The 27,922-nt window shown below is 41.2% G+C and overlaps 1 long non-coding RNA gene across 1 annotated transcript in view; it reads right to left on the bottom strand.

The window, feature by feature from the left end:
- Positions 1 to 14,170: 14,170 nt before the first annotated feature.
- The window catches only part of LOC146857517 (uncharacterized), a 318,469-nt gene continuing 304,717 nt past the window's right edge, over positions 14,171 to 27,922 (bottom strand). The window contains exons 2-3 of the long non-coding RNA XR_014979915.1: positions 14,913 to 15,063; positions 14,171 to 14,300 (exon numbers count right to left, since the gene is read on the bottom strand). This is a non-coding gene — a long non-coding RNA (uncharacterized LOC146857517). The remainder of the gene's footprint in view (positions 14,301 to 14,912; positions 15,064 to 27,922) is intronic.

Below are 27,922 nucleotides of genomic sequence, written 5' to 3'. Positions count from 1 at the left end.
TCATCACTTAACAGCGGGCAAAAAAAAATAGCAATCACAAAGATTGTTTTAAAAAAGCCCAGAATCTCTTCTCACTTAAACATAACATTATAGAAATGCTAAATATTCAAAAAAAATATCATCTAATAACAATAACTATTTCTAAAAAATACCGTCTGACAATTTTGTTACAGAAGCATAATCACAAAAATAATATATCTCAAATAACTCCACAATACATCTGGTTACCTTTCCTTTAGGCCAAATGGTAATTTTAAAATTCTTTTCTGATTACATTTCCAATGGTAATCCAATAAAATTTCAAAATTTAAATTGTACAGATGTTACCTTTTCTCTCTAAAATTTTGGTTTCAGAAAGATTAATTAGGAATTAAATAAGTCCACAATACATCTGGTTACCTTTCCTTTAGGCCAAATGGTAATTTTAAAAATCTTTTTTGATTAAATTTCCAATGGTAATTCAATAAAATTCCAAAATTTAAATTGTACAGATGTTATCGATTCTCTCTAAAATGTTGGTTTCTGAAAGATTAATTAGGAATTAAATAAGTTCACAATACAATTGGTTACCTTTCCTTTAGGCCAAATGGTAATTTTACAAATCTTTGTATTTGAAAATTCCAATGGTAATCCAATAAAATGGTAAAATTGTTTTGTACAGATGTTGCCAATTCTCTCTAAAATTTTGGTTTCAGGAAGATTAGATAGGAATTTGCTAAATCAAAAGGCAAACATTGCTTAAAAACCAATTGACAATCATTACACATTGTCCAGCCTTTTTTACATTTTAGATAAACTGTGTAATGACCAGAAGTTACAGTAGGTCCATCATGGAAAATTATTGCAACTGTTACAAAAGTTTTTCCTGAAATTGATAATTGCTGTCCTGTAAACTTCTTTATTAAAGTATCCAATTTTGAACCATCAGCTCTACATCGTTGCATCATTAAAATTACATACTGTCCGTATTCCTTTAAAATTAACGTTGAAAACATGTCAGATTTACACTCACCGCATTCCATGCTATGATTAGCATCTTTAACTAATTTAGCAAAAGTGACTGTTTTACTCTCTGGCAATGTTAAATAAATAAACCTTTCAGAATCAACATTAGAGCCACATGTATTGAAACAGTTTTCACAACTATGTTCCCATTTATAAGAGAGACCAAACATATTTTCAATTTGTACCCCTTCTTCTTCCAGTACCTGAAGAAAATACATCAAGAATTCCTGTGCGTCTTGCTGTACATTTTGAGAAAACTGTGTACATCCTGAACATACATCTAAAAGTTTTCTTATTTCAGTAGCACTTTCTATTTTAGTTTTATCATTACTCAGCTTTTCAAAAAGGAGACTCAACTCAGAACAGAATCTTTTTCTCTTATTTACTATTATCTGCTATTGCAAACTTTCAAGATAAAATACAACATTCAGCACTACATTAGCGTAGCAGTTGACACCAGAGCTATTTTCAAAATGACAACCAACAACCTCTTCAACATTTTCCTTTTTCTTTTTGCTTGCAATTACATCACTCTTGTTTTTTTTTCTCCTCTCTACATCCTCATTACAGATATTCTCAATTCTCCTTTTGTGAGAAACAACACGTTTTTCCAACACAGGATACTGACCTAAATGAGGAGCATAGGTTCTTCTTAATCTATTATACTCCTTTACACAATTTGCATCAGCACTAACTTTTGAGTCATCAAAGTCTATCATAAATAAACCAGATAATGTTTTCACTCGTGACAAAGCAACATAAGCCATACCTTCTTTGAACACAGTTGAACCAATGTTCACAAAAGCACAATCTACAGTCAATCCTTGAGACTTGTGAATAGTTACAGCATATGCTAGAGAAAACGGAAACTGCTTCCTACGTACATATAAGTCTTTCACAAGCATGAAACGAACTGTACAACGACAAATGTCTATAACTTCTTCTATCTGATCAAATTTTATTTTAAAACATTCAATTCCATCTTTTTTCTGGTAATTAATAAAACCCACAACTCTTCCCATAGCTCCATTCACTAAACCTTTTTCAACATCCAAATTTCTCCTTAAAAATATTCTACAGTTCATGCAAACATATAGATTTTTTTCTAATCCAGCAGTTTTGGAAATGTTCTTCTCTAGTGAATCCAATTTATTTTTCAGTTTGCCTGTTAATGTAATAGTAATTCTTTCATGCTGAATTTTGTCCACTGCTTCCAATTTCCTAATCTCTTCTTTTTCCAATTTCAAAAGTTCCTCATTGAATATTGAGCATTCACGTAGAGTTGGCATTAAGCAGATTACACTTTTCTTTTCTGCAATGTTCTTGTATATTTTCTCTGCAACTATTTCTTCCTTTGGAAATAAATTATGCAGCAACCGACTCTGTAATGCTTTCGTGCCAGCTTCAGTGAGTAGTCCAATTCTGATATCTTTCAGAATACTTCCATATTCTTCATCGTTTGCTTGCCTCATATTAGTAGTAAGTTCCTTGTACTCAAAGAAGGACCAAATATTTGCATTACCAATGCTTCCCAATGACTTCTTTGTGTCTTCATGTGTCACAGTATTAAACACTGGTTGTCCTTTAACTGGAGTAAGCTGTAGAAGATCCCCAAAAACTATGACATGTTTTCCACCAAATAACACGTCATAGTCTCTCCTTAGAATTTGCTGCATTCTTAAATGCACAAAGGCAAGCATTAAGTTTGATACCATGCTCACCTCATCAATAATGAGAACTTGCATCTTCTTCAATACTCTTGAAACTTCCAAGCATGCTTCTCCAGTTAGCTTGTGGTATTGTATTTTGTTCTCATGCTCCACTGGTAACATTAGCAAACGATGTAAGGTGATTCCTTTTATGTTATATGCTGCTAACCCAGTTGGAGCAGTAACCACACAAGACAAAGTTGAATCTGTTTTTTGCTGTAGGTAGCTTCTGATGACTTTTATTAAGAAACTTTTTCCAGTTCCAGCTTGTCCGCTTACATACATCCTGATTGGTTGAAATGATGTGCATGAGCACTCTTTTTTTCATGTAGTAATCCGTGATCAATTTTGTTTCTGATCTCTTCATAAATTTGTTGCTGCTCTTCATTCAGTTGTTGTTCCAAATTTGGTAAGTCTATTAAATCTTCCTGAGCTTGATTCATAGCTGTTTCAACTTCAGTCATGGCTATTGCAGCTTCATTTTCTACGATTGGTTGTCCTAGGGGATCTTGACTGAGCGTTCCAGAACTTTGGCTGTCTTGAGAACTGTCTCTAGCTACTTCAGCTGCAATTGTAGTTTCCTGTTCAATTTCTTCATTTAACATTTGGACATAATTTGTGAAAGTACTGCATTCAATCGTATCTTTACATGCATAAAATGAGTCCTCATAGCTCTGGAATTCTCCAAGTAGTTCATCATCTGAACGCCATGGTTTGAACAGCTGTAAAAGTGCCAAGTAGTAAAATTCCTTTTTGTCAGTAGTGTCGCAAGTCAGCTTCCGATGATTTATCAAACTTCCTTTTGTTTGCTTCACCAAACATCCTTCCTCACCACTGACTTTATATTTTCCATTGTTGATGTCTTCTGTGGCATTCCGTTTAAAAATGAAGTTCTGCAGCACTTCATAGAGACACATGTTTTCAAGGTGATGACTTATTTTTGGGTAATATGTGTCCAACATGTTTGTTTTTAAAATATCTGTACTTTCAGGTTCGAACTGTGCTAAATATTCAATTTCTCCCACAGATTTCAGTACCCGATTTCTCATTGCTGCAAGGCCTAAACTTTCCCAAATTATTCTTCTTGATTTCGAGTAGAGACTTGCAGAAGATAACCTATCTGAACATTCGTAGGATCCAATTTCTCGATGCGATAACATCTTTAAACTGAAACTGTATAGCTTCTTACTGACAGTCTTCTCGTGAGAAATCTCTTCCCACATTTCTTTCAATTCAGTTTTTTCTGATTTAGTAATGTAAGACTTTACATATCGAGCAACAGCAATGGAATTGTCAGCTACATACTGTATATCCATGTTAGCATTCCACATGGATAAAATGACTGGGTTGTAGTCATTTATATTTTTTGATTCTTCTTTTCTTTTTAGGTTGTAGGTATTCTTAGGTGATTTTCTTGTAATAGTATGTCTCACAGCTGACATAAAACTGTTTACTCTTCCTTTTGAAAGAACAGGTCTAGGAAATCCAAATCGACATTTAGTGTAGAATTTATCTTTGCTCTTGTATTTCCGTCGACAGTATTTTCCACACCGATGACTTTGGAAACGTAAAACTAGCTCCTTTAATTTTTTCTCTTCTGTGCTTTTTGGTATAGCACATGTTGCATATTCTTCAATGAAAGATAACACTGCTTCATCAGTATCTGTTCCAAACTTTGGGGCATCCTTGATCCACAACAGCATATGAATATGAGGAGCACCTCTTGCTTGGTACTCTTTTCTCCAAAAGAAATCCACAACTTCTCCAAGAGGTGGATTTTTTTTATTGCAGATGAAGCACATCATGGCCTCAAATCTATGATTGAAATATCTGCAAACATTAACCGGATGCAATGAGCACAGTTCTCCTGCTGTCTTGTATTCGATGTTTTTAATGTTTGAATTTGCCCCTCGTAGAAAATCCAGTAAATCATCCCAAGCGTACTCGGCACAGCTTAGGGTAAGGAACCATGTTGGAGTTCCTAAATTCCGTAACATGCATTTTAATTCACCATGGCGTCGGTACCAATATTCATTTGTCCCACGCTGACAAGCCATCAGATTGATCAGTTGTGTTTCCAAATGATCATCTCGGTGCTGCACTTTCTCCATAAAATCCTTAGCAGACACATTTTGTAAATGTACTCCACTTTTTAAAATGTGATTTACTGCATAAGATAATGCAGACAAGTCGCTTTCAAATAAAAGATGGAACAAATAAGGAATACTTTGTCGAAATCTTGGATCTTCTGCATATAGTCTTGTAGTCCGATACTCAGAAGCAGGAATCTGTTCTGGACGTTCATCGTATCGTCCTCCTTTTCCTGTAGGAAACAGCTGGGGAAAACATCGAGCTTCCAAGCTCTCCTCCCATACACTCACGGGAGTTCCTTTTGCTTTCTTCATCTGAAACAGATCAATAGTGTCTCCCATAACTTCTTTTGAATGAAGAGGATGTATGCTAAAATGTTCATACATTTCTTCTTCCTTTGACTTGTCCACTTTTTCAATTTGTCCAGTTGGTGTTTCTGTGTCTTCTTGTAAATCTTCTTCTTCTTCTTCTATATAAATTGATTCATACCATTTGTTATTCCTTTTCAAATACAAATTTGCTCTTTGTACTTTCCGTACATCTACCAGCTCCTGCCAAATCTTCTTATTCTTTGTAGGTACACCATTAACCAGAATAACTAATGGTTCAGTTTCCAAAGTATCTGCATCAATAGTTTCCATATTTGTTTTCAAATCCAAGGGCAAATACACCACTCTACCTTTTAAACCTCTCAGTAAATCTGAAGGAGGTAATTTACCAGTTGTGGGCTCCATACGTACTATGGTCTGGAACGGATGAACACATTGAATGAGTATAGACTCATATGTATTTAATTCAGAAAGTTCTGCAGGAACTTCAACCAATTCTAAATTATTATGTACAGCTCTGGTCGGCATTCTATTTTCTTCTAACTTATTATAACAGTATTTACAAATACGCTGATCTTCACCCAATTCAAAACAATTTTCAAGAAATATATATGTTGCAAAATCCTTCCACTTATAATTATCTTCATTTTCACTTTTTCTGTAGAGATCAACATTCCTGGTTTGATTTCTATAATGAGTTCTGCGGCAACAAATACAAGTAATATTTGGTCTTTCATTAGAGATTATTGCAAATTTTGTCATTTGATCATCAAATTTCTTATTTACAGAGGGTTCTACATTCTCTTCCACATCTTCCTCGATAACTGTGTCATTACCTGCACTCTCTTGTTCTGGACCAAAGTAACTAAACTGAATTTCATCAGTAACCTTCTCTACATCTGATACCGATCCACGGAACAGAGCCCTATTCAATTCATCTAACTTTATTGCTGGACTTTTAGCAAAATACAATCGTCTCACAAACTTTCTCATTTCAGTATGATGAACAGCCAGCATCCTAAAATGATGAAAAACACTTTTACACACTTTTCTAGATAGACAAGCCAGAGAATGTCCCTGCAAACCAGTATTCTCTCTCACTCTGCATGGATCTAGATTTTGAAGCACCTTAATCTTCTGTTTAACACTTTTTTTACTATATTCTCTTAGAAACTCACGAAATTTATCAATAGATTCCTGACGCACAGTGCAAATACTACTACAATTCCAAGTATACACTGGGGCTTTAGGACGTCTCCCCATAACCTCATCCGCCATCACTTGTTCCTCATCTCTTGGAACCATTTTCTCCTTCTCCATTATACAACCATTTTTCACTTCATAAGCACGACCTCTGGTGTCAACTGCATGCAGCAAACTATTACTTTGAAGATAACTCTCTTCATTAAAAAAAGGTTCACTACTTGAACTATGCATCCATTCTCCTAAAAACACTTTACAAAAGTTTGTTCTTTTCACTAGTCTTTTCCTTTTGCTTTGTGATTTCAGTACATTGACCATTTTATCTAATGTACGCATCCTGTTCAAAATTAAAATGAATAGTTTCCTTTTTAATTCTAAAGCCTTTGCTACAATGGCTTCAATTTCTTTTTTTCTCTTATAAAATTTTGCTTTTTTCTTATATTTCTTCACATCCTTTATCAAATTGGACATAACTCTTCTCTGAAACATTTTTCTACGAATCTCTTTAAACGCTGTTTTTCTTTTTAAGTTAATCTTTATTGTTTCTGAAGGTATATTTGCATTAACTAAATGCTCAATTTTTTCCTGTTGTTTTCTATTAAAAACATTATTTCCAGCACAGACATTTTGTACATTTTTCCTTTTTTTGAAGATATTTTTAAAAAAATCTTTTGTCTGCTTACCAGAAGACTTTCTCTTTTTCCCAACATGAGCATCTCCAACTAACTTAGGTCCTCCAGTTGTCTTCAAATATAGATTTTTTTTGTGGTTTTTCCTTAGTCTGGATTTTGTAGGCATCTTAAATTTTGTTCACTGCTCTTCAGCAATACCTGAAAAAAACTAAAAAAAAATTCCTTTATTTTATTTAAATATATTACTATATTTTTATGATCTTTTCAAATCTTAAAATACTATGTACCCCTTTCCTACAAGTAAAAATCACAATAAAACCATCACAAATTAAATATCTAAAAACAATTCCTGTGTGCACACAGAGTCATGGTTTGATATTAGGCAGAAAACGAAATTTCTTTGCCAATTTGAAAGCACACTTACTACTCTTTTTTTGGCAAGTGATAAGTGCTTTTACAGTCTGACACATTTTCAATCCACTTTTCAGATTCTGTAAACAGTACATGTCCAAACAGCTTTTTGAGTCCAGGAACATGTGTATCCTGGGTGAATGACTACACTCCAGCAAGGGCAACCAGCCTTAGTGATGCTGAATGTATTTGCATTACTCACTGCAACCTCAAACCCCATTCGGTTGTGAATACTATGCATGATTCTACAGGATAAGCAGCTGGGTGTGTGCAAAGAGTCTGCTTCTGTAGAAAAATAGCTGCCCCTTTCCTACTAATGCAAATCTAAAATTACCAGAGTAATACGCAATAAATCTCTGTCAACAATTCCTCTTTGCACACAGAGTCATGGTTTGATATTAGGCAGAAAACGAAATTTCTTTGCCAATTTGAAAGCACACTTACTACTCTTTTTTTGGCAAGTGATAAGTACTTTTACAGTCTGACACATTTTCAATCCACTTTTCAGATTCTGTAAACAGTACATGTCCAAACAGCTTTGTGAGTCCAGGAACATGTGTAACCTGGGTGAATGACTACACTCCAGCAAAGGCAACCAGCCTTAGTGATGTTGAATGTATTTGCATTACTCACTGCAACCTCAAACCCCACTCGGTTGTGAATACTATGCATGATTCTACAGGATAAGCTGGGTGTGTGCAAAGAGTCTGCTTCTGCAGAAAAATAGCTGCCCCTTTCCTACTAATGCAAATCTAAAATTACCAGAGTAATACGCAATAAATCTCTGTCAACAATTCCTGTGTGCACACAGAGTCATGGTTAGAAATTAGGCAGAAAACGAAATTTCTTTGCCAATTTGAAAGCACACTTACTACTCTTTTTTTGGCAAGTGATAAGTACTTTTACAGTCTGACACATTTTCAATCCTCTTTTCAGATTCTGAAAACAGCACATGTCCAAACAGCTTTTTGAGACCAGGAACATGTGTAACCTGGGTGAATGACTACACTCCAGCAAGGGCAACCAGCCTTAGTGATGCTGAATGTATTTGCATTACTCACTGCAACCTCAAACCCCATTCGGTTGTGAATACTATGCATGATTCTACAGGATAAGCAGCTGGGTGTGTGCAAAGAGTCTGCTTCTGCAGAAAAATAGCTGCCCCTTTCCTACTAATGCAAATCTAAAATTACCAGAGTAATACGCAATAAATCTCTGTCAACAATTCCTCTTTGCACACAGAGTCATGGTTTGATATTAGGCAGAAAACGAAATTTCTTTGCCAATTTGAAAGCACACTTACTACTCATTTTTTGGAAAGTGATAGTTACTTTTACTGTCTGACACATTTTCAATCCACTTTTCAGATTCTGAAAACAGCACATGTCCAAACAGGTTTTTGAGACCAGGAACATGTGTAACCTGGGTGAATGACTACACTCCAGCAAGGGCAACCAGCCTTAGTGAAGCTGAATGTATTTGCATTACTCACTGCAACCTCAAACCCCACTCGGTTGTGAATACTATGCATGATTCTACAGGGTAAGCAGCTTGGTGTGTGCAAAGAGTCTGCTTCTGCAGAAAAATAGCTGCCCCTTTCCTACTAATGCAAATCTAAAATTACCAGAGTAATACGCAATAAATCTCTGTCAACAATTCCTGTGTGCACACAGAGTCATGGTTAGAAATTAGGCAGAAAACGAAATTTCTTTGCCAATTTGAAAGCACACTTACTACTCTTTTTTTGGCAAGTGATAAGTACTTTTACAGTCTGACACATTTTCAATCCACTTTTCAGATTCTGAAAACAGCACATGTCCAAACAGCTTTTTGAGACCAGGAAGATGTGTAACCTGGGTGAATGACTACACTCCAGCAAGGGCAACCAGCCTTAGTGATGCTGAATGTATTTGCATTACTCACTGCAACCTCAAACCCCATTCGGTTGTGAATACTATGCATGATTCTACAGGGTAAGCAGCTTGGTGTGTGCTAAGAGTCTGCTTCTGCAGAAAAATAGCTGCCCCTTTCCTACTAATGCAAATCTAAAATTACCAGAGTAATACGCAATAAATCTCTGTCAACAATTCCTCTTTGCACACAGAGTCATGGTTAGAAATTAGGCAGAAAACAAAATTTCTTTGCCAATTTGCAAGCACACTTACTACTCATTTTTTGGAAAGTGATAAGTACTTTTACAGTCTGACACATTTTCAATCCACTTTTCAGATTCTGTAAACAGCACATGTCCAAACAGCTTTTTGAGTCCAGGAACATGTGTAACTTGGGTGAATGACTACACTCCAGCAAGGGCAACCAGCCTTAGTGATGCTGAATGTATTTGCATTACTCACTGCAACCTCAAACCCCACTCGGTTGTGAATACTATGCATGATTCTACAGGGTAAGCAGCTGGGTGTGTGCTAAGAGTCTGCTTCTGCAGAAAAATAGCTGCCCCTTTCCTACTAATGCAAATCTAAAATTACCAGAGTAATACGCAATAAATCTCTGTCAACAATTCCTGTGTGCACACAGAGTCATGGTTTGATATTAAGCAGAAAACGAAATTTCTTTGCCAATTTGAAAGCACACTTACTACTCTTTTTTTGGCAAGTGATAAGTACTTTTACAGTCTGACACATTTTCAATCCACTTTTCAGATTCTGAAAACAGCACATGTCCAAGCAGCTTTTTGAGACCAGGAACATGTGTAACCTGGGTGAATGACTACACTCCAGCAAGGGCAACCAGCCTTAGTGATGCTGAATGTATTTGCATTACTCACTGCAACCTCAAACCCCATTCGGTTGTGAATACTATGCATGATTCTACAGGATAAGCAGCTGGGTGTGTGCAAAGAGTCTGCTTCTGCAGAAAAATAGCTGCCCCTTTCCTACTAATGCAAATCTAAAATTACCAGAGTAATACGCAATAAATCTCTGTCAACAATTCCTCTTTGCACACAGAGTCATGGTTAGAAATTAGGCAGAAAACGAAATTTCTTTGCCAATTTGAAAGCACACTTACTACTCATTTTTTTGGAAAGTGATAAGTACTTTTACAGTCTGACACATTTTCAATCCACTTTTCAGATTCTGAAAACAGCACATGTCCAAACAGGTTTTTGAGACCAGGAACATGTGTAACCTGGGTGAATGACTACACTCCAGCAAGGGCAACCAGCCTTAGTGATGCTGAATGTATTTGCATTACTCACTGCAACCTCAAACCCCATTCGGTTGTGAATACTATGCATGTTTCTACAGGATAAGCAGCTGGGTGTGTGCAAAGAGTCTGCTTCTGCAGAAAAATAGCTGCCCCTTTCCTACTAATGCAAATCTAAAATTACCAGAGTAATACGCAATAAATCTCTGACAACAATTCCTCTTTGCACACAGAGTCATCTTCTGATTCTATGCAGAAAACAGTATTCCTCATTTATACCAGTACACCTTAATTTATGGTGAAAACATAGTCCATAATATTTTACATGTTCCTTACATTTAAATTTCTCCCAAAACACAAAATGATAAACACAACTTCAACAAAAGGAATTCCAATTCTATTATTCATTTCTTAATTTACCACATACATCCCCTCTCAAACTCATAACTCACCTTTAAAATTAGTTAGTTGTGAAAGAAATGTGGCACTCAAATAGCAGATTATCAGAGCCAGGATCTCTGTTCTGTACACCTCTCTCCTCTCAGCAGAACCAGATAATGGCAATGTTTCCCTCTCTTTTTCCACACATATACATGTTAATTTCAAATCTCAGTGCTTCCCCCTTTTTTTCAAATGTAATCACACATTTCTATTGGTTGAAAACCAACCCTTTTCCAAAAGTACCCTTCCCCCAACTTGACTTCTGCCTAGTACCCTTCCCCCAACTTGACTTCTGCCTGCTACCATAGCAACAGCTCATGGAACACTGCTGTGTGGAGTCAGGTCAGAAGTTCACCACACAATGTTTCATTTCCAAAGAGCAAGAGTGCTTGACTTTTCTAACCTAACAGCAAATCCATAGTAATGTTCTTTGGTAACACATTTTTCTGTACCAATACAAAACATGCTTCTATATTTTGACACATACAGCCTAGTTTTTAGTGTAGAATGGTATGAAACCGCCAATGAGTTCTTTTTATTTAAAAAAAATATGTATGCCTCCATTTCCAAACTGTCTTTCATTTCTTTTTCCCATTCTACTGAAATACACCTCCTGAGTGCATCCAGATCTCCTTTGAAGATGTTCAGTGTGGATTGTAGGGCACAGCTATGTCTTCTGGAGTGAAAAGTATGCAGAGAAAACAGGTATGGTGAGAGACCTTGCTTTGCCAAATGTAGACATTAAATGGATTGGTCAGAGAGGGTTAAAGTGGCACCAATTGATGCCATTGGTGAAATCCTTCATGCAAATCCAACACCCTGACCTCATAATAGTGCACTGTGGTGGCAATGACCTAGGCACTTTGACTGGGGTAGGTCTGGAAATGCTTATGAAGGAGACCTTTGCACAACTGTTTTCACTTTTCCCTAAAACTGCCTTTGCGTATTCTAACATATGCCAAAGGCAAAAATGGAACTGGTCCAATCATTTTTGTCCACAGATTGACAAAGCAAGAAAGCACGTCAACAAATCTGTTTCTGCTTTCCTCCGAGGCTATGGTATGGGTTCCATTTACCACAACAACTTGCGTTACAACATGCAAGACATTTATAGAGGAGATGGTGTACACTTCACTGATGAAGGGAACAGAGTCTTCCTCTTGAACCTTAGACTCTGCATCGGTACTTACTTGTAGGTACCACTAAAAAATCACTTCATAAACACAACGGCTCTTTTTAGAGCCCCCTAATATCTAAACACTTAAATCTGAATTTTATTTCTTTTTTTATTTTTTTTTCTACCGTACGCGTACGTTTTTTTAAAATTAATAAATGTTTTTTTCGTACTTTTGTGTCCTTCTTTGACCCCCTTTCAAATGTTAGGGGGTCTGTAACTCTCTTCCTTGCCCCATTTTCACGTTATCTCCTTTTTTTTTTCTGTGTGAAACACACGAAATGGCGGCCGACACTTCCTGATTTCGTCCGATTCGAATGTTTACAGTCATGTGACAACCAATCAGATTTGAGCTCGCGCACGGCACCGTACGCGTACGGTAAGCTTACGGTAAGCGCACGGAGCGCGCTTACAGATATATATATTGATTTAAATGCTATTTTCTCAGGAACTATTGAACAGATTTACACCAGACCTACAAAAGGCACATCCTTGACCTTATGGCTACCTCTCTGGCAAATTCCACGTAATTCTGTTCAGCCGTTCGGGCTGTAGCTGTGTCTAAAGGTCCTATGGAAAAATGCATGGGGAAAACGCGTTTTGGGACCCCCCTGTTTTCTCAGCCCCCGCTTGACGAATCACCCCGAGACTTTCAGGGTAGGAGCGGAGCGTAGCGCCCCATTAGTTTTGAAGATTTCGTGAGGATTCGTCAACTGGTGCCAAAGTTATTCAAAATAGAATTTTCAGATTTCCTATGAAAACACGGTCCTAACTATAACTACCTACTGGCGACCGCCAGTAGGTAATATATATATATATATATATATATATATATATATATATATATATATTCACTTAAAAAACCATACATATATATATGGAGGAAGCTGTGTAGTTCTCAAGTTTAGGTGGAAAGCAGCTCCTGTATGGAGCACGTCTGCTTTTCTATCAAAGTCTTCAAGCATAGGATTAGCACAATGCCATCCACGCCGAGATAGAAAGGGACAAAGTATTTTGCCATTTCTACAGCAAAGTCTTTACGCATAGGACTAGCAAAGTGCTGTCCACGCCGAGCTGTAAAATGACAAAAGCCATTTACCACTCCAGGCACTGTATTACAGCTTTGAATTGGTAAAATACCAACCAAGCCAGCCTGAAATGAGTAAAAGCAACCCCTGACACAGTGTTTCGCTCTACTTAGAGCTCTTCAGTGCGGTATAGCTTTGTCAGACACAAGGGAGCACCCAGTATAAGTCAAAACAATACCCTTTCAGGCATAGAGTGACACATAAATTATGCAAAAAGGAAGCAGAGAACTCTGGGTAGTTCTCAAGTTTAGGTGGAAAGCAGCTCCTGTACAGAGCACTCTCAACACCAGCGACACTCTAGATCTGCTCACCTCAAATGTCAGCTTTTCTATCAAAGTCTTTAAGCATAGGATTAGCTCAGTGCCAGCCACGCCGAGATAGAAAGGAACAAAGTTACTAGCTACAGCACCACATTGCACCCTCAGAACCACATTGCTCCAACAGCACTTACCACAGCACCAGATTGCACACAACGCAATAGCCATAGGACTAGGTAGCAGGTGCAGCAATTGCCACAGCACTAGGTTGCAGGTACAGCACCAGCTACAGCACCCGATTACACACTCAGCACCAGCATCCACCCACAGTACAAGATGTTACTTGCCACCTCACTAGGTTGCAGCAATTGCCACAGCACTAGATTGAACCCACAGCACCAGATTGCAACCAAAACATTTGCCATAGCACCAGCTATAAGCCCACAGCACTTGCCTTGGTGCTGGATGGCATCCACATCACCAGACATAACCACACAACACCAGATATAACCCCATTGCACAAGATACAAACCCACTGTCATGCCTGCTCTGCACCAGATGCCAGTTGCGGCAGGAAAGGAACAGTGAGGACTTGAAACAGCCCGAGCTCAAGGAAGAACACTTGGCGTTCTAGTATGCGGGAGGCGCTTCTAAGTCCGATTCACCTGCTTGACTTTCTCCGGTTCGTCGTGCTCACTTGGATTTCGGAGTTCTGTGTCAAGCGGCATGCGTCTGCTCCTCTTGGCTCCCGATGCCGGTCTCTTCATCGCAACTTCGGCCACTATCTTGAAATCCCTGGAACACAGACATATACAAGAAGAATGGTTACTCCTGACGTGCAGTAACAGCGCTTTTGCGCTGACGAGAATTTATGTGTCCATAGTTAGTTCTTATCTGACTATTTTCTTACGGCTCTTGAGATCCCATTTCCTGATTGTGCCTGTTGAATAACTTGTAAATCAAAAGTACAGCACATTAGTGTCTCTTGAGTTTAAGGAGGCATTGTATATAGCCCGCATATTTTTGCATAACTTTTGTTTTAGTGTATCGAACCAGCCAGAATGTTCGGTCCTCTATACTACTCTGGTGACTGTTTTACCCAGTTTCTTTTTGTTCTCTTCTTTTTGGGCAAATATAATTTCTTATTATTCCCAAAATAGGTGGATGTTTCACTGTTACTTCTATTTAATTTTTTCTGACATTACTAGCATCTTGTATGTACAAAGTTTGCCTACGTTTTGTCCTCTATAGATGGCACAGAAGTCACTATTCACCCAATGATAAAGACATAGTGGAGTTAAAAAGAGAGTTAAGGTTCTTAAACTATGCATACTTATACTAGCATTATAGGTTACTGTTAACTTATTTGTCCACGTGCTCAACATCTATGATTGTTTTGATCCTTACCTTCTGAGCTGGATAGGCTGTGCGACATCCTCATTTCTCCTCCTTTGTTTCCCCTCTTCCCCAGTTTCACCAGTGTTGCTTTGACTAAGTTGTGCACATTAGGCAGGCAGGTGAAGTTGAGACCTGTTCTTCTACATCTTACATTTCGTTGCTGCAGAAACACAGGTGAGAGTTGACACCCACGGCACCAGCTAAAGATCCTCAACACTTGATATAACCCCACAGCACAAGAAATAGACCCACTGCACCAGATATAGATCCACTGCACCAGATATAAATCTACAGCACCAGATATAAACCCACAGCACCAGCTATAAACTTATGACACAAGTCATACATCCACAGCACTAGATAAAGATCCAGAGCACTAGACAAAACTCAACAGCAACAGATACAACACCATAGCACAAGATAAACACCTACAGCAACAGATTGCACCCTCATTTCCTATATCCATGCTGTCTATTTTCCCCCTTTATGTATTTTCTTCCTTCACCCCTGCCATCTCTTTTCCATTTTATTGTATATATTTCCCCCCACCCCTGTCATCTCTTTCCCATTATACATATGTTCTTCCCTATGTCAGTCTGTCATCTCTTTTACCTGTTGTCTTTTCTTCCCCCATTTATTTTTGTTGCATGATACAGATCCACCATTTTCCTACCTTTTGGGTGGTAAGAAAGGGCAGCGATTTTCTCATACTCTCATGCATAGATGGGAGGCTGCGGAGTCACGTGAAGCGTGATGCTGCAGCGAAGCTGACCTGACACTGCCCTTGCATGGTGCTGACGTCAAGGCACTCGCTGACGTCATCTCAATACCAGCAGCATGATCTTGAAATATTTTTAAAGGGCAAGTGAAAAATCCAGGAGGGGCAAGCGCCCTCCCTTATGCGCCCTCCACACCCCCTTCCATGGATGCCCATGTGCCTATGTAGCCTTTCGTCTTCCCGGGACTGGTGAGGATGAAGGAAAGAAAGGACGAAGAGCGGTTGACTAACCATGAAAGGCAGACAAATATTTTGGTACGAATGATGGACAAGAACGTAGAACCAGCTTGTATGGATAAAAGGCATTAATTACTGCAGGATGGACAGAGTCTACAACTCGTCAAACTTAAAAGCCATCCTGCAAACTGATTTGAGCATCAGAAGGTGAACAGAAAAATGGTGCATTGGTTCTAATGGACATGCTATGAGAAAAGTCAGTAATAAGGTTAAGCCCCACTGGGGAGCAACAAAGGCATTTGCAGAAACATACACAACAGACCATTCATGAGCTATATCACTAGACGCGATCTGAATAAATAAAGCCAGTCAGGAAGGAATAATAATACAGATAGTGCAACCAAATAGCCATTTACATTGACAATGCTGAGCCTTGGATGGCAAGGATGATTGGAAAGTGAAAGACATCAGTGTATAAAAAATAATTTATTACATTTTTATTACCGATTGTGAAGTATGTTGTAGCAATGTGCAGGTGTAGTTTTCTAAATGAAATTATTAAATTATAATTATTTAAACAGTAAATATGTCACATTTTTAAAATTGCAAACTACAAATTGTAAACAATTTGTTTGCTTTAAGAAGAATTTTACATTGAGGGAAGAGTTTTTTTTATTAGGTTTGTGTGTTTTCTGTTCGAGTTTGAGGGATATTATGTATATTTTTAAAATGTTTAATCTAATAGCTGAAGAGTTTTTAACAATTCTGATGTATCAACATAAATATATTTTTTAATTTTTAGATTGGTAATTAAAATGGAATTTTTTTAACTTTTTATTTTACATTTTAAGTATTTTAAATGTCTACTTATGTTATTTCAGTGTAGTGAACCTGTCTCCCCAATGTATGCACTCTCCCTAGTGTTTGTTATGCTAGAGTTAGAATAGCAAATCTGGCCCACTGCCCAAATGTATGCACTATCCCCGATGTGTGTTAGGCTGGGGTTAGGATGGTAAGTCTAAACACCCCTAAAGTATGCACTTTCCCTCATGTTTGTTGGGCTGGAGTTCTAATAGTGAATTTGCCCCCTGTCCCCAATATATGCAATCTCCCTGATGTTGGCTAGACTAGAGTTCAAAGAGTAAATCTTACTCCCCAATGGATTGACTCTCTCCAGTGTTCGTTAGGCTGGAATTAGCATAGTAAATCCAAACCCTCTTCCCCACCCTAATGTATGCATGTTCCCCAATGTTTGTTGGACTAGAGTTAGAATAGTAAACCTGATCCCTTCAACCTATGCCACCTCCAATGTATACACTTTCCCCACTGTTTCCCAGATTGTAGTAAGAAAAGTAAATCTAACCCCCCCCAACCAATGTATGAACCTTCCCCAATGTTTGTTAGACTGAGGTTAAAATAGTAAATTCGAACAACAATGTTCAGACAACAATGTATGCATTGTTTCTCAGTAGTTTATTTTTTTAAGTTTTTGGATTGGTGTTAGGGTACTATACATTACTTCAGTCTGTTTTTTAAAGATATTTAGAGCAAATTTAAGTGTAACTGTATTTTTTTTATTTTTTTTATTTTTTTAAATTATTTTTATTGTGTTTTTTCAAATAATATTGTTTTCGTTCCTGTGTTTTAATAAACAAATATTTATAATAGCTCTCTACATCTAATATATATATATATATATATATATATATATATATACTTACAATCTATGAATATTACTTTATATTGTCATATATGATTTGACATGAATCTTTTAGACCTGTCAGTCTTAGGGTGGACTTCCACCAGACCTTTTGCAATACTCCTCCATGCTGTGTGCCAATCTCTCTTTTGTTAGCCTTAGGATTCTGTGCACTTTACCATTGCTAATCAGTGCTAAAGTGCATGTGCTCTATCCTCCTATCATGGTAAAATTGGCTTACAACCAATTGGGACATTTAATTTACTTGCAAGTCCTTAGTAAATTGGTACTACATGTACCCAGGACCTGTACATTAAATGCTACTATTGGGCCTTCGGCACTTATTGTGCTACCCAATTCAGTAGCCTTTTTAATAATGTTTCAGGCCCTGCCATTGCAGCCTGTATGTGCAGTTTTAAACAACCATTTTGACCTTGCAAAATAAACCTTTTCTCAGGTGTAAATCTTACTTGTTAATGAATATAAGTCACCCCTAGGGTAGGCCCTAAATAGCCCATAGGGCAGGGTGCAGTGTATTAAAAAAGTTGGATATGTAGTTTTAACTTTTGCATGTCCTGGTAGAGAAAAACTCTGAAATTCCTTTTTCACTACTGCAAGGCCTTCCTCTCTTTTGCATAACATTGGGTTGTCTTGTGCCTGAGGTAGGCCCCACAGGAATTAGTGCAATTTTTACATGCACGCGGTCCTTTCCTAAAATTGCCTTCTCTTTGCACACATCAACCTTTAGCACACATTTGGATTCGTGACTGTTGGACTAGTTTCTTGGAAACACTGGCGTTGCTGACATGGAACACTTTGTGACCACACTAACATATTGCCTTGACATTAGGGACATGGCCCTCACGTGCGTAACACAAATGTATTTGTTATTATGTCTATGTGGCGAAGCAGCTATCTGTGAATCAGAGGAGATATGTAGGTAAGGGTTTCGTATTGTAGGTTGTAGTTGCACTATTGTATATTTATGCATATATAAGTTGTGCCATCAAAATGGTTGAGCTATTTATTTTGTTCACCATTCTGACATTCAGTAACCTTTTGTTTACTTCTGTCTATTAATCATCACGGCCCATACATTTCTATGCAAGAATCACTGCAGTTCAATAAATATTTAAAACGCCCTTCTGTGTATTCGTTGTATATTACTCTGAGCAAAAGAGAGCACAAGCAACTGAGTGAAAAGTTGGACGTCTGTCACCATGGTTCCTGAGGGAACAGAGTTGTAATGTTCAGTGGTTGCACGCGGCCATCATGATGGAAATAGTACACAGTGCAACACGTATTTACATACGATTTCTCTGTGTGAGTACATCATGCAACATGCTTTGGAGGGATGTTGTGGTCAAAACATTTGCCCAAATTGAAAGTTTTTGGACTCACACACTGATGGCTGCCCCACACACACTCACACTTACAGCGTTTACTTGTCAGCCCAATGTTGTTTGCTTACTAGTATCCATGGGTAGACCTGGCACTTGTGGTGTGACTTAATTCACTATTAACATTGACTGCCTGACACCTGTTGCACTTCATGCTTGCAACCTTGAGAAACCACTTGCTAGTCAACATACACGTAGGGTTAACCAAATATGTTCCACTCTCACTGTCTAGCATTGACCCTGACTCAAAACAACATATGTCCCTTTGGCAAGTAGAATGCACAATGCTCAACTTGGTCCAGACTCCAACAGACAGACAATACACAGGTAGTACTAACTGCATTTATTTACATGAGCAAATACTTATGCGGCTCACAGGGACAGTTAATAGGACAGCAACCTGAAAAGATGTTTTGAGCCAGTGGATGTTCAGACAGAGTCCATGGGGGAACAGTAATGGGCTTTGTGGAGGCGAGAAGTGCTTCAGTGAGGAGGAAGGCCACAATGTCATTAGGGAGGACAGGCCACATTGACATTTCACAAATGGTTAAAGTGAACAGGGTGAAAGCAAAATGAGGACAGAGGCAGCTGATTTTCGATGGCATGTTCATAAGCACAGTTCAAAGGAGAAACTGGGTATGTTGCACCAATTAATGCTACCAGACACTTTTTTGTAGAAAAGCGGTGCAGTCCACATCTTCCTCCTCTGGTGTGAGGGGGCTGTTGTAGGTGCGGCAGCTGAGGGAGGCACACACACAGAGGTGGAAGATATGGATCCCGTGCCTGCAGGAGCATTCATCTCTACCAACACATGAGTCAGCACAGCTGCGAGGAGGATCTGCTGGTTTTGCAAAACACCAGCAAAGTCGTGGTGGTAGGCAGCCATGGCACTAAAGTGGGAGTCCAGCTTCCGCTCCATGGACTCCAAAATGGTCTTATTGCCCTCAGCTGGTTGGCCACCTTGCTGGGGCCACTTTGGCAGGGGGCATTTGTTTTTGCTCTGCCTAATGACACCAGCAATATCAGCCCCCTGCTGGAGGCCACGTAGCGGAGAGTAGGTGCCTCTTATGGCCGCAATGTTGTCCCTATTGGGACTGAGTTACCCGCAGACTCCTTCTAGGGTGGCTGCCACGGTCTCCATCCCTGCCTGAAACCTGCTATACCATCTCCTGCTGGACTCCTACCGCAGTACGTTGGAAAATAATCCGTGGGTCCTCGGAGTCCCGGACTCTGGGTGGGGTGGCCGGTGGTGCCTCTTGGCTGGTAGGCGGAGGATGTGTAACCCCTGTTGACCCTCCCCATGTCTGGAGATGGTGTCCTGATGGAGTCCCGGAGTTCTTGGAGGGTGTCCTGGTCAATGGTTCAGTTCCTCATTGCTGCGTAGGACACATGATACACAAAGGTGTAGATTGCAAATTGAACTGTATTTCCCTTTCAGATGACTGGATCTCAGCATTATTCTCACTACCACTGTGTGCCTACTCTGAGTGGATGGGCCTTGTCATACTAGTCAGATTACGATCACTGACGTTCAGCTCATTTCATCATAACCACAGTTGGTTATCTGCAGGGTGTCACATATCATTTTAATCAGACCCATGCACTTGTATGTGTACAGGCCTCCTCTGGCTGTTCCGAATTTGGTCCTGGCAGCCGACTTACTGCCTCACAGTGATGGGACCCAGATCATACATTGACTCTCATGTGCCTACGACGCCTACATTGTACATGACCATATCCAATGGACTGACATGGCAGGCTGTTATAGAGTGATATGGGTCAGGCAGCACCCCACATGGTAGTAGTGCTGGGAATGGTTACATGTCCCTACCCAATTTTTTAAGACAACTGGGCTCATCCACCTCAGTGTTTGACCTTCCCTGACTCATGTCGTTTGTGGTGACTAAGTAGTTCTCTCTATCCCTTGACAGTTTCCTGTATAACATCCTCCGACTTATGTGGCACAGTGAAACAATTTTGGACCAGATTCCCTCCTGGCACATACTAAATATTCACCCAGGTCCACATGACATGGAGAATGTAGTACCACAATGGGCTGTTGTCTGTCATCCCTAACCAGCTGCTGCACAAGTGAAACACAGTCAGACACAGCAGTGCATGTGTATTTCTGAGGGTACCTTGCAGTACACATGTCCCTTCTCACCTCCTTGCAATGCAATGTCTCCCCATTCAGACAGAGTGACAGTTCGACGTGCACAGCATGCACTTACTATGCACTGCACTAACAGGAGCCCACCAGAGCCAAACATCATCATATGTTTTGATACACATGTGGGCAAATTTACAAGTGCATTACGCCACCAGAGCATCACTTCTCATGACACTCTGTTCACGCAGGGCCTTGCTCCATGTTTACAAGGTGCACAAAGCCACTTTGCATGCACTCTGCAGCACACATAGAAGGGGCAAAGCGCCATTATTGATTGTTTATGTGCAGGAAGGGATGCGCCGTATTTACAGGAATTTGTGCCATCTCTGCGCTGTTGCAAAACGAACAGCCGTGAGCCAAGGCAGGCACCTTTGCACCATGGTGCAAGGGTGCCAGCATTGCAGGGATGATTGTTTATGTGCAGGAAGGGACACCTTCCTTCACATAAACGATCATCCAACATTGGTCTTCAGCTGTGAGATTAGGACTTGTGTTTGTGCAGTGCCATATAGTGATTTTGTGTTACACTAAAAATCCCAGAAAAATAATTTGAGACCAATTTCAGTTTTTTAATTCTCCTTGAGTGGCTCTTTTGCTTTTTCCAAATCCTCTCTCATAGCTGCAGTAATGGGATTTGAACTGGCCAACCTGGATAGCTACTCTATGGTTGAGCTCAAGCAGTTCTGTCAGGAAAGGGGACTGCCAGCCAAGAAAGGCACCAAGAAGTTGGTGCTTCAGAAAGCTATGAGGGCCTGGGCGAAATTTTATCAGTTGCTGAAAGCAACAGTGGATGGAGATGAGGAGGATGACATGGAGGACTGGGAGCAGGGCCTGGAAGCAAGTCCTGAGATGTAGCACTGAGAGAAGGGGGATGACTTGTCTCCGGAGTTGGATCTCCCTGTCAGAGCTGGAGAGCAGTGTGTCTTCACAATACCTGTCCCCAGAGGAACTGGCATACAGGAAGGCAGATAGAGAGTTTATCTTATAGGAGGCCACGCTCAAGTCTCAAGCATGGTAGAGGAAAATAACTCATGAAAGCAGCCTCAAAGGACTGGACAAGCAGAGTCCAGCAACAATGGTGCCACCATACCCACCATGTTAGAAGGTGAAAAGAAGATTCAGGTACCCAAAGATCTTGTCCTCAGCTACGTGGTAGGGGATGACATAGCCACATGGGTTTCTGCTTATGAGGTGGCTCTTAAGATGCACAGGGTCCCAGAAGAGTTTAGAGGAATATCACTCTGGAAACAAATGCCTATGGTGGGGAAGGATACCTTGCTTGCACTGGAGGTGGGGTTCCAAATGAAGTACATCCCAATGAAAACCAGCTTTGTCATCAAGTTTGGACTAACCTCAGCAAAGTACTGAATTAGGTTCAGGGATAGCCAAAAGATGCAGATGGATTGATTTTCTTGATTATGCCCGCAATGCACTGCATGGGCTGGTGTGGGGCAGCAAAGGTGATGATTTTACAGGGCTTTTTAATGTGATACCGACAGAGCACATGTTCAATGTCTGTTTTTCAGAGTTGCACCAACACCTACTTAATAGTAAGCACACTGACCACATGGAGCTTGCTAAGGAGGTCAGCACCAAATTGTCTAAAAAGGTATCGGGAGGGGTCACCAGAGGGTGGTCATGGGTTCCACCAGAAGAAAGACGTGATTGAAAAACCTAAAAATAAGGAGTACCCGAAAGGCTCCCAAAATAATCCCCAAGGGGACAGCAACCAGCCCCAATCTGGAACAAAGAAGAAGGGGTCCTTTGACAAACAGACAGAGAGGGTTGCCCCCCCAAGTATGATGTTCCAAGGGAGAAACCAAATGTCCCCAGAGGGCAAAACCCTCCACTAGTGGGCAGACACCCGGTTTGGCCAGAGAGGCCTTTAGGGCGGAGTTGGTCCCAGTTAGCATTGGGGAGAGTCCATAGGTGGTGTCAAAAACCTATAAGCATTCCAATTACATCTAAAAATAGGCAGTGTATCACCATCAATGGGCTGAGAGTGGAGGCTCTGAGAGACATAAGAGCCAGTATGACTACTGCGAGGTGTCATCTGATGTCTTCAGAGCAAGTCCTCCCTAATACATTCCACCAACCAGGTCATAGGTGCAAACAACTGTGAGAGCCACTACCCATGGTTCGCTTCAAGTGGGGCGGGGGGTGTCTCAGGTTCCCTAAAAGTAGCTGCCATACCTGTAGATTGTCTGTTGGGCAACGACTTAGTGCGCACTGTCTGAAGGGAAAAATAACTCAGGTTACACCTGGAGACGTTAGGTGTGCCTGAATGGTTCTTCATGACCACAAGTTCCGTGGCTAAGCAAGAGGGGAGTAATGAAAGCCTGTAAGAATGGCCCAGGCAGCTTCTGTGAAGAGGAAGGGCAAGGGGCATGGGAAACCAGCCCCTAAGGTTCCCATGGCCCAGGTTGATGGGGCACTTGATGAAGCCACCCCCTGAGCCTACCAGGGCAGACATTGCCACCCTAGTAGACCTACCTGACCTTGCTGGATGGCAATTTTGAGTGGACCCACCAGGTAGTATTTATGCAAGGCACAGAAAGAGTACCCATCTCTAGAGGGATTGTGTCGACAAGCTGAGGCCCAGGCAGAAGGTGATACCTCTACAGATTACATTAGCTATTGGGAGAATGACATTATACAGTAAGCCTAAGGTTCCTAGACTTGAGGCAGCCCATCTGCTGGTGGTCCCTCAGTGTTACAGGGCCTTCCTGCTAGGGCTGGCTGATGATATATCCCTGGCAGGACATCTGGGGCAGGTCCCGGATAAAGACAGCCTCAGACATGTTCTAAAGGTCCTGTCCCACCTGCCAGGCCAGCAAGAAAGCAGGGAAAAACCTGAAAGCTCCCCTGGGTCCCTTTCCTTTCATTGGCACTCCCGTTGAATGGTGGGCATTGACATTGTTGGTCCCTTGGACCCCAAGACATCCTTAGATAACAGGTTTATCCTGGACTTGGTGGCTGTGCTACACGGTAGCAAGAGGCTATTCCTCTGAGGTTGGTGATTGCACCTGTGGTGGATAAGGCCCTGATGGGGTTCCCCAAGGAGGTAGTGTCCAACAGAGGCACTAACCTCATGTCTTTGTACTAGTAGTCCATATTAGATGAGTGTGGGGTAACTTATAAGCTGCCTGTAAATGCTATAATGCCTATTATTATAGTCCCAGGTCGCACTGTGAAAGAGAGCAAAGAGCCCTGAAGATAATTACAAAGTCTTATGAATGTATTTTTCTATACAGATTTTTTAAATTCTTTTAAATCAAAATCTTTTTGATGTTCATCTAATGGCAACTGCCAAATATTTGACAAATTAAAAAGTTTATTCAAACTTTTAACAGAAAAATTCCCAATGCATTTTGGACTTTGTGTCCTCCATCAGGGGACAATCTACAATGTAAAAATATACATGCTCACTATTTGAAACATCGAAGAAGTATATAGTTGTAAAGTGATTGGAAAAACATGTATATTAAAACTACAACATATATCAAATATAAATTGTGCTGTGCATAATATAAATGTGTGAAAAAATTAAACAAATGTGTTGTTTCAAACTCAATAAGTAAAAATCATGCCACCGTCACATGTATGCAATTGTTATAAAAAGGGAAGCTTTTGATTTACTGTGATGTGCTTATCGCCATTGGACAACTGAAAAAACGATCCAAAGAACACAAATTACAGTTACTTCACAGTAAATCCATTTACAAATTGCAAATCGCATGGGGGAAGACACCTGACAAAAAACATAAGAAGATTTAAATAAGAAAATTAGTGCACATGTCAAAGAAATTCATGATAGAAAAATCCGCAAGTTTTGACGTCACACAATTGACTATAAATCATAGGAAGTGTATAGTTGGGCAGAAACGTATGCAAGAAAATGTGTGCTAGGTGGCAACACAGCTACAACATCAGAAGAAAGTAATACATCAGATGAAGATTGTAGTGGTGTGGTGTCCAAACATAAAGAAAGTCAGGTTGTACAACTGAGTACCGATGAGAGACCCTCCACCTCAACTGATCCGACATTTTTGTCAATCAGCCCAGCGGCCACCTATAAACCATTAGCTCAAACCACAAAATCAGGAGAGGACGAAAAAAGAAACCGCAAAATGACACATCGGAACCTGAGGAGCCAGGTGGAAACCCTGTCCTATTTCAAACTCTCTCAACTTCAAATAGCAGTTTTATCCAAGGGTGCGTCTTTTGTCCCTACACATCATACTACTTTGTTTGAAAGTGAAATAAGCATGTTCAAATTCATGGGAAGACTTTGTACTTTTGCTTTTACAACCTGATACCAACTTGATACAAACTCGAAACCAATATAAGGAGTTTAAAAAGAAGAGTACTCAATTAGCACCTGTTTCACACAAAAAATTGGTTAACTTTGAAACACTGGTTCAGGCTGATTTGAAGAAATTACAATTTCACTCATCTACACGGGTGAATTTGATTATGAAAGTTATGAATATAATTAGATATTTGACCAATCAACGAGAACAAGCAATTCAAATAGCTGATAATGGTGGAGCAGTGGTACCGTAAGGTAGAGGAACATCTGAATGATAGATTGACTTACACTAAAATTGACCAAGACCCGACACAGTGTTTAAAAGCACTCTGGTGATTATTTTTAATTGAGCATAGTAACTCTCCTGGATCTCAACTAATACCAAGAATTACTAATCTACCAACTATCCACGTGGACCAAGAATGTATATGCTCCCAATAATACACTAAGGTGCCGATCACGATCCGGTAAAAAATTCCCCCGTGCGACTCGTATCGGGTCTTTTTACCGTACGAATCGTACAAGTGCCGTACGAACTGGCAATCACGATTCGCATGGTAAAAAGTCCATACGAACCGCACCGGGAATCATTCCCCACACGTCCTCGGGTCGGAAAATGTGTCCGACACGTCCTCGGACGATTTACCTTACAAACGTAAAAATCCAAGTCCGACCGAGGAATCACGATCCATCCCGTGCGTCCGAGCGTACAACCGTATGGAAAAAACACCGTCCGCACCGAACACCAATAGCAACCATGGAGACATGTGCCCGCATACGCGCCCAACACTCCCCCCAGCCCCCGTACGTCCGACACGTACCCCCCGTATATGTATACCCCCACCCGTCTATGTACACCCCAGTACGTTCCAGTCGTACCCCCACCCCAGTACGTGTCGTACCACCGTCAATGTACACCCCCCACCCCTGTACGTGTCGTACCACCGTCTATGTACACCCCAGTACGTTCCAGTCGCACCCCCACCCCAGTACGTGTCACAGCCCCGTCTACCTACACCCCAGTACGTTCCAGTCGTACCCCCACCCCAGTACGTGTCGTACCCCCCGTGTACCTACACCCCAGTACGTTCGAGCCACACCCCCACCCCAGTACGTGTCATAGCCCCGTCTACCTACACCCCAGTACGTTCCAGTCGTACCCCCACCCCAGTACGTGTCGTACCACCGTCAATGTACACCCCCCCACCCCTGTACGTGTCTAACCACCGTCTATGTACACCCCAGTACGTTCCAGTCGCACCCCCACCCCAGTACGTGTCGTACCCCCCGTGTACCTACACCCCAGTACGTTCGAGCCACACCCCCACCCCAGTACGTGTCACAGCCCCGTCTACCTACACCCCAGTACGTTCCAGTCGTACCCCCACCCCAGTACGTGTCGTACCCCCCGTGTACCTACACCCCAGTACGTTCGAGCCACACCCCCACCCCAGTACGTGTCACAGCCCCGTCTACCTACACCCCAGTACGTTCCAGTCGTACCCCCACCCCAGTACGTGTCGTACCCCCCGTGTACCTACACCCCAGTACGTTCGAGCCACACCCCCACCCCAGTACGTGTCATAGCCCCGTCTACCTACACCCCAGTACGTTCCAGTCGCACCCCCACCCCAGTACGTGTCGTACCACCGTCAATGTACACCCCCCCACCCCTGTACGTGTCGTACCACCGTCTATGTACACCCCAGTAAGTTCCAGTCGTACCCCCACCCCAGTACGTGTCGTACCACCGTCAATGTACACCCCCCCACCCCTGTACGTGTCGTACCACCGTCAATGTACACCCCCCCACCGCTGTACGTGTCGTACCACCGTCTATGTACACCCCAGTACGTTCCAGTCGTACCCCCACCCCAGTACGTGTCGTACCACCGTCAATGTACACCCCCCACCCCTGTACGTGTCGTACCACCGTCTATGTACACCCCAGTACGTTTCAGTCGTACCCCCACCCCAGTACGTGTCGTACCCCCCGTGTACCTACACCCCAGTACGTTCGAGCCACACCCCCACCCCAGTACGTGTCACAGCCCCGTCTACCTACACCCCAGTACGTTCCAGTCGTACCCCCACCCCAGTACGTGTCGTACCACCGTCAATGTACACCCCCCCACCCCAGTACGTGTCGTACCACCGTCAATGTACACCCCCCCACCCCTGTACGTGTCGTACCACCGTCTATGTACACCCCAGTACGTTCCAGTCGTACCCCCACCCCAGTACGTGTCGTACCACCGTCAATGTACACCCCCCCACCCCTGTACGTGTCGTACCACCGTCTATGTACACCCCAGTACGTTCCAGTCGTACCCCCACCCCAGTACGTGTCGTACCACCGTCAATGTACACCCCCCCACCCCAGTACGTGTCGTACCACCGTCAATGTACACCCCCCCACCCCTGTACGTGTCGTACCACCGTCTATGTACACCCCAGTACGTTCCAGTCGTACCCCCACCCCA

Source organism: Triturus cristatus, chromosome 3_2 (assembly GCF_964204655.1).
Source record: "Triturus cristatus chromosome 3_2, aTriCri1.1, whole genome shotgun sequence".
NCBI lineage: Eukaryota > Metazoa > Chordata > Amphibia > Caudata > Salamandridae > Triturus > Triturus cristatus.
This window is presented reverse-complemented; position numbering and strand designations above follow the sequence as displayed.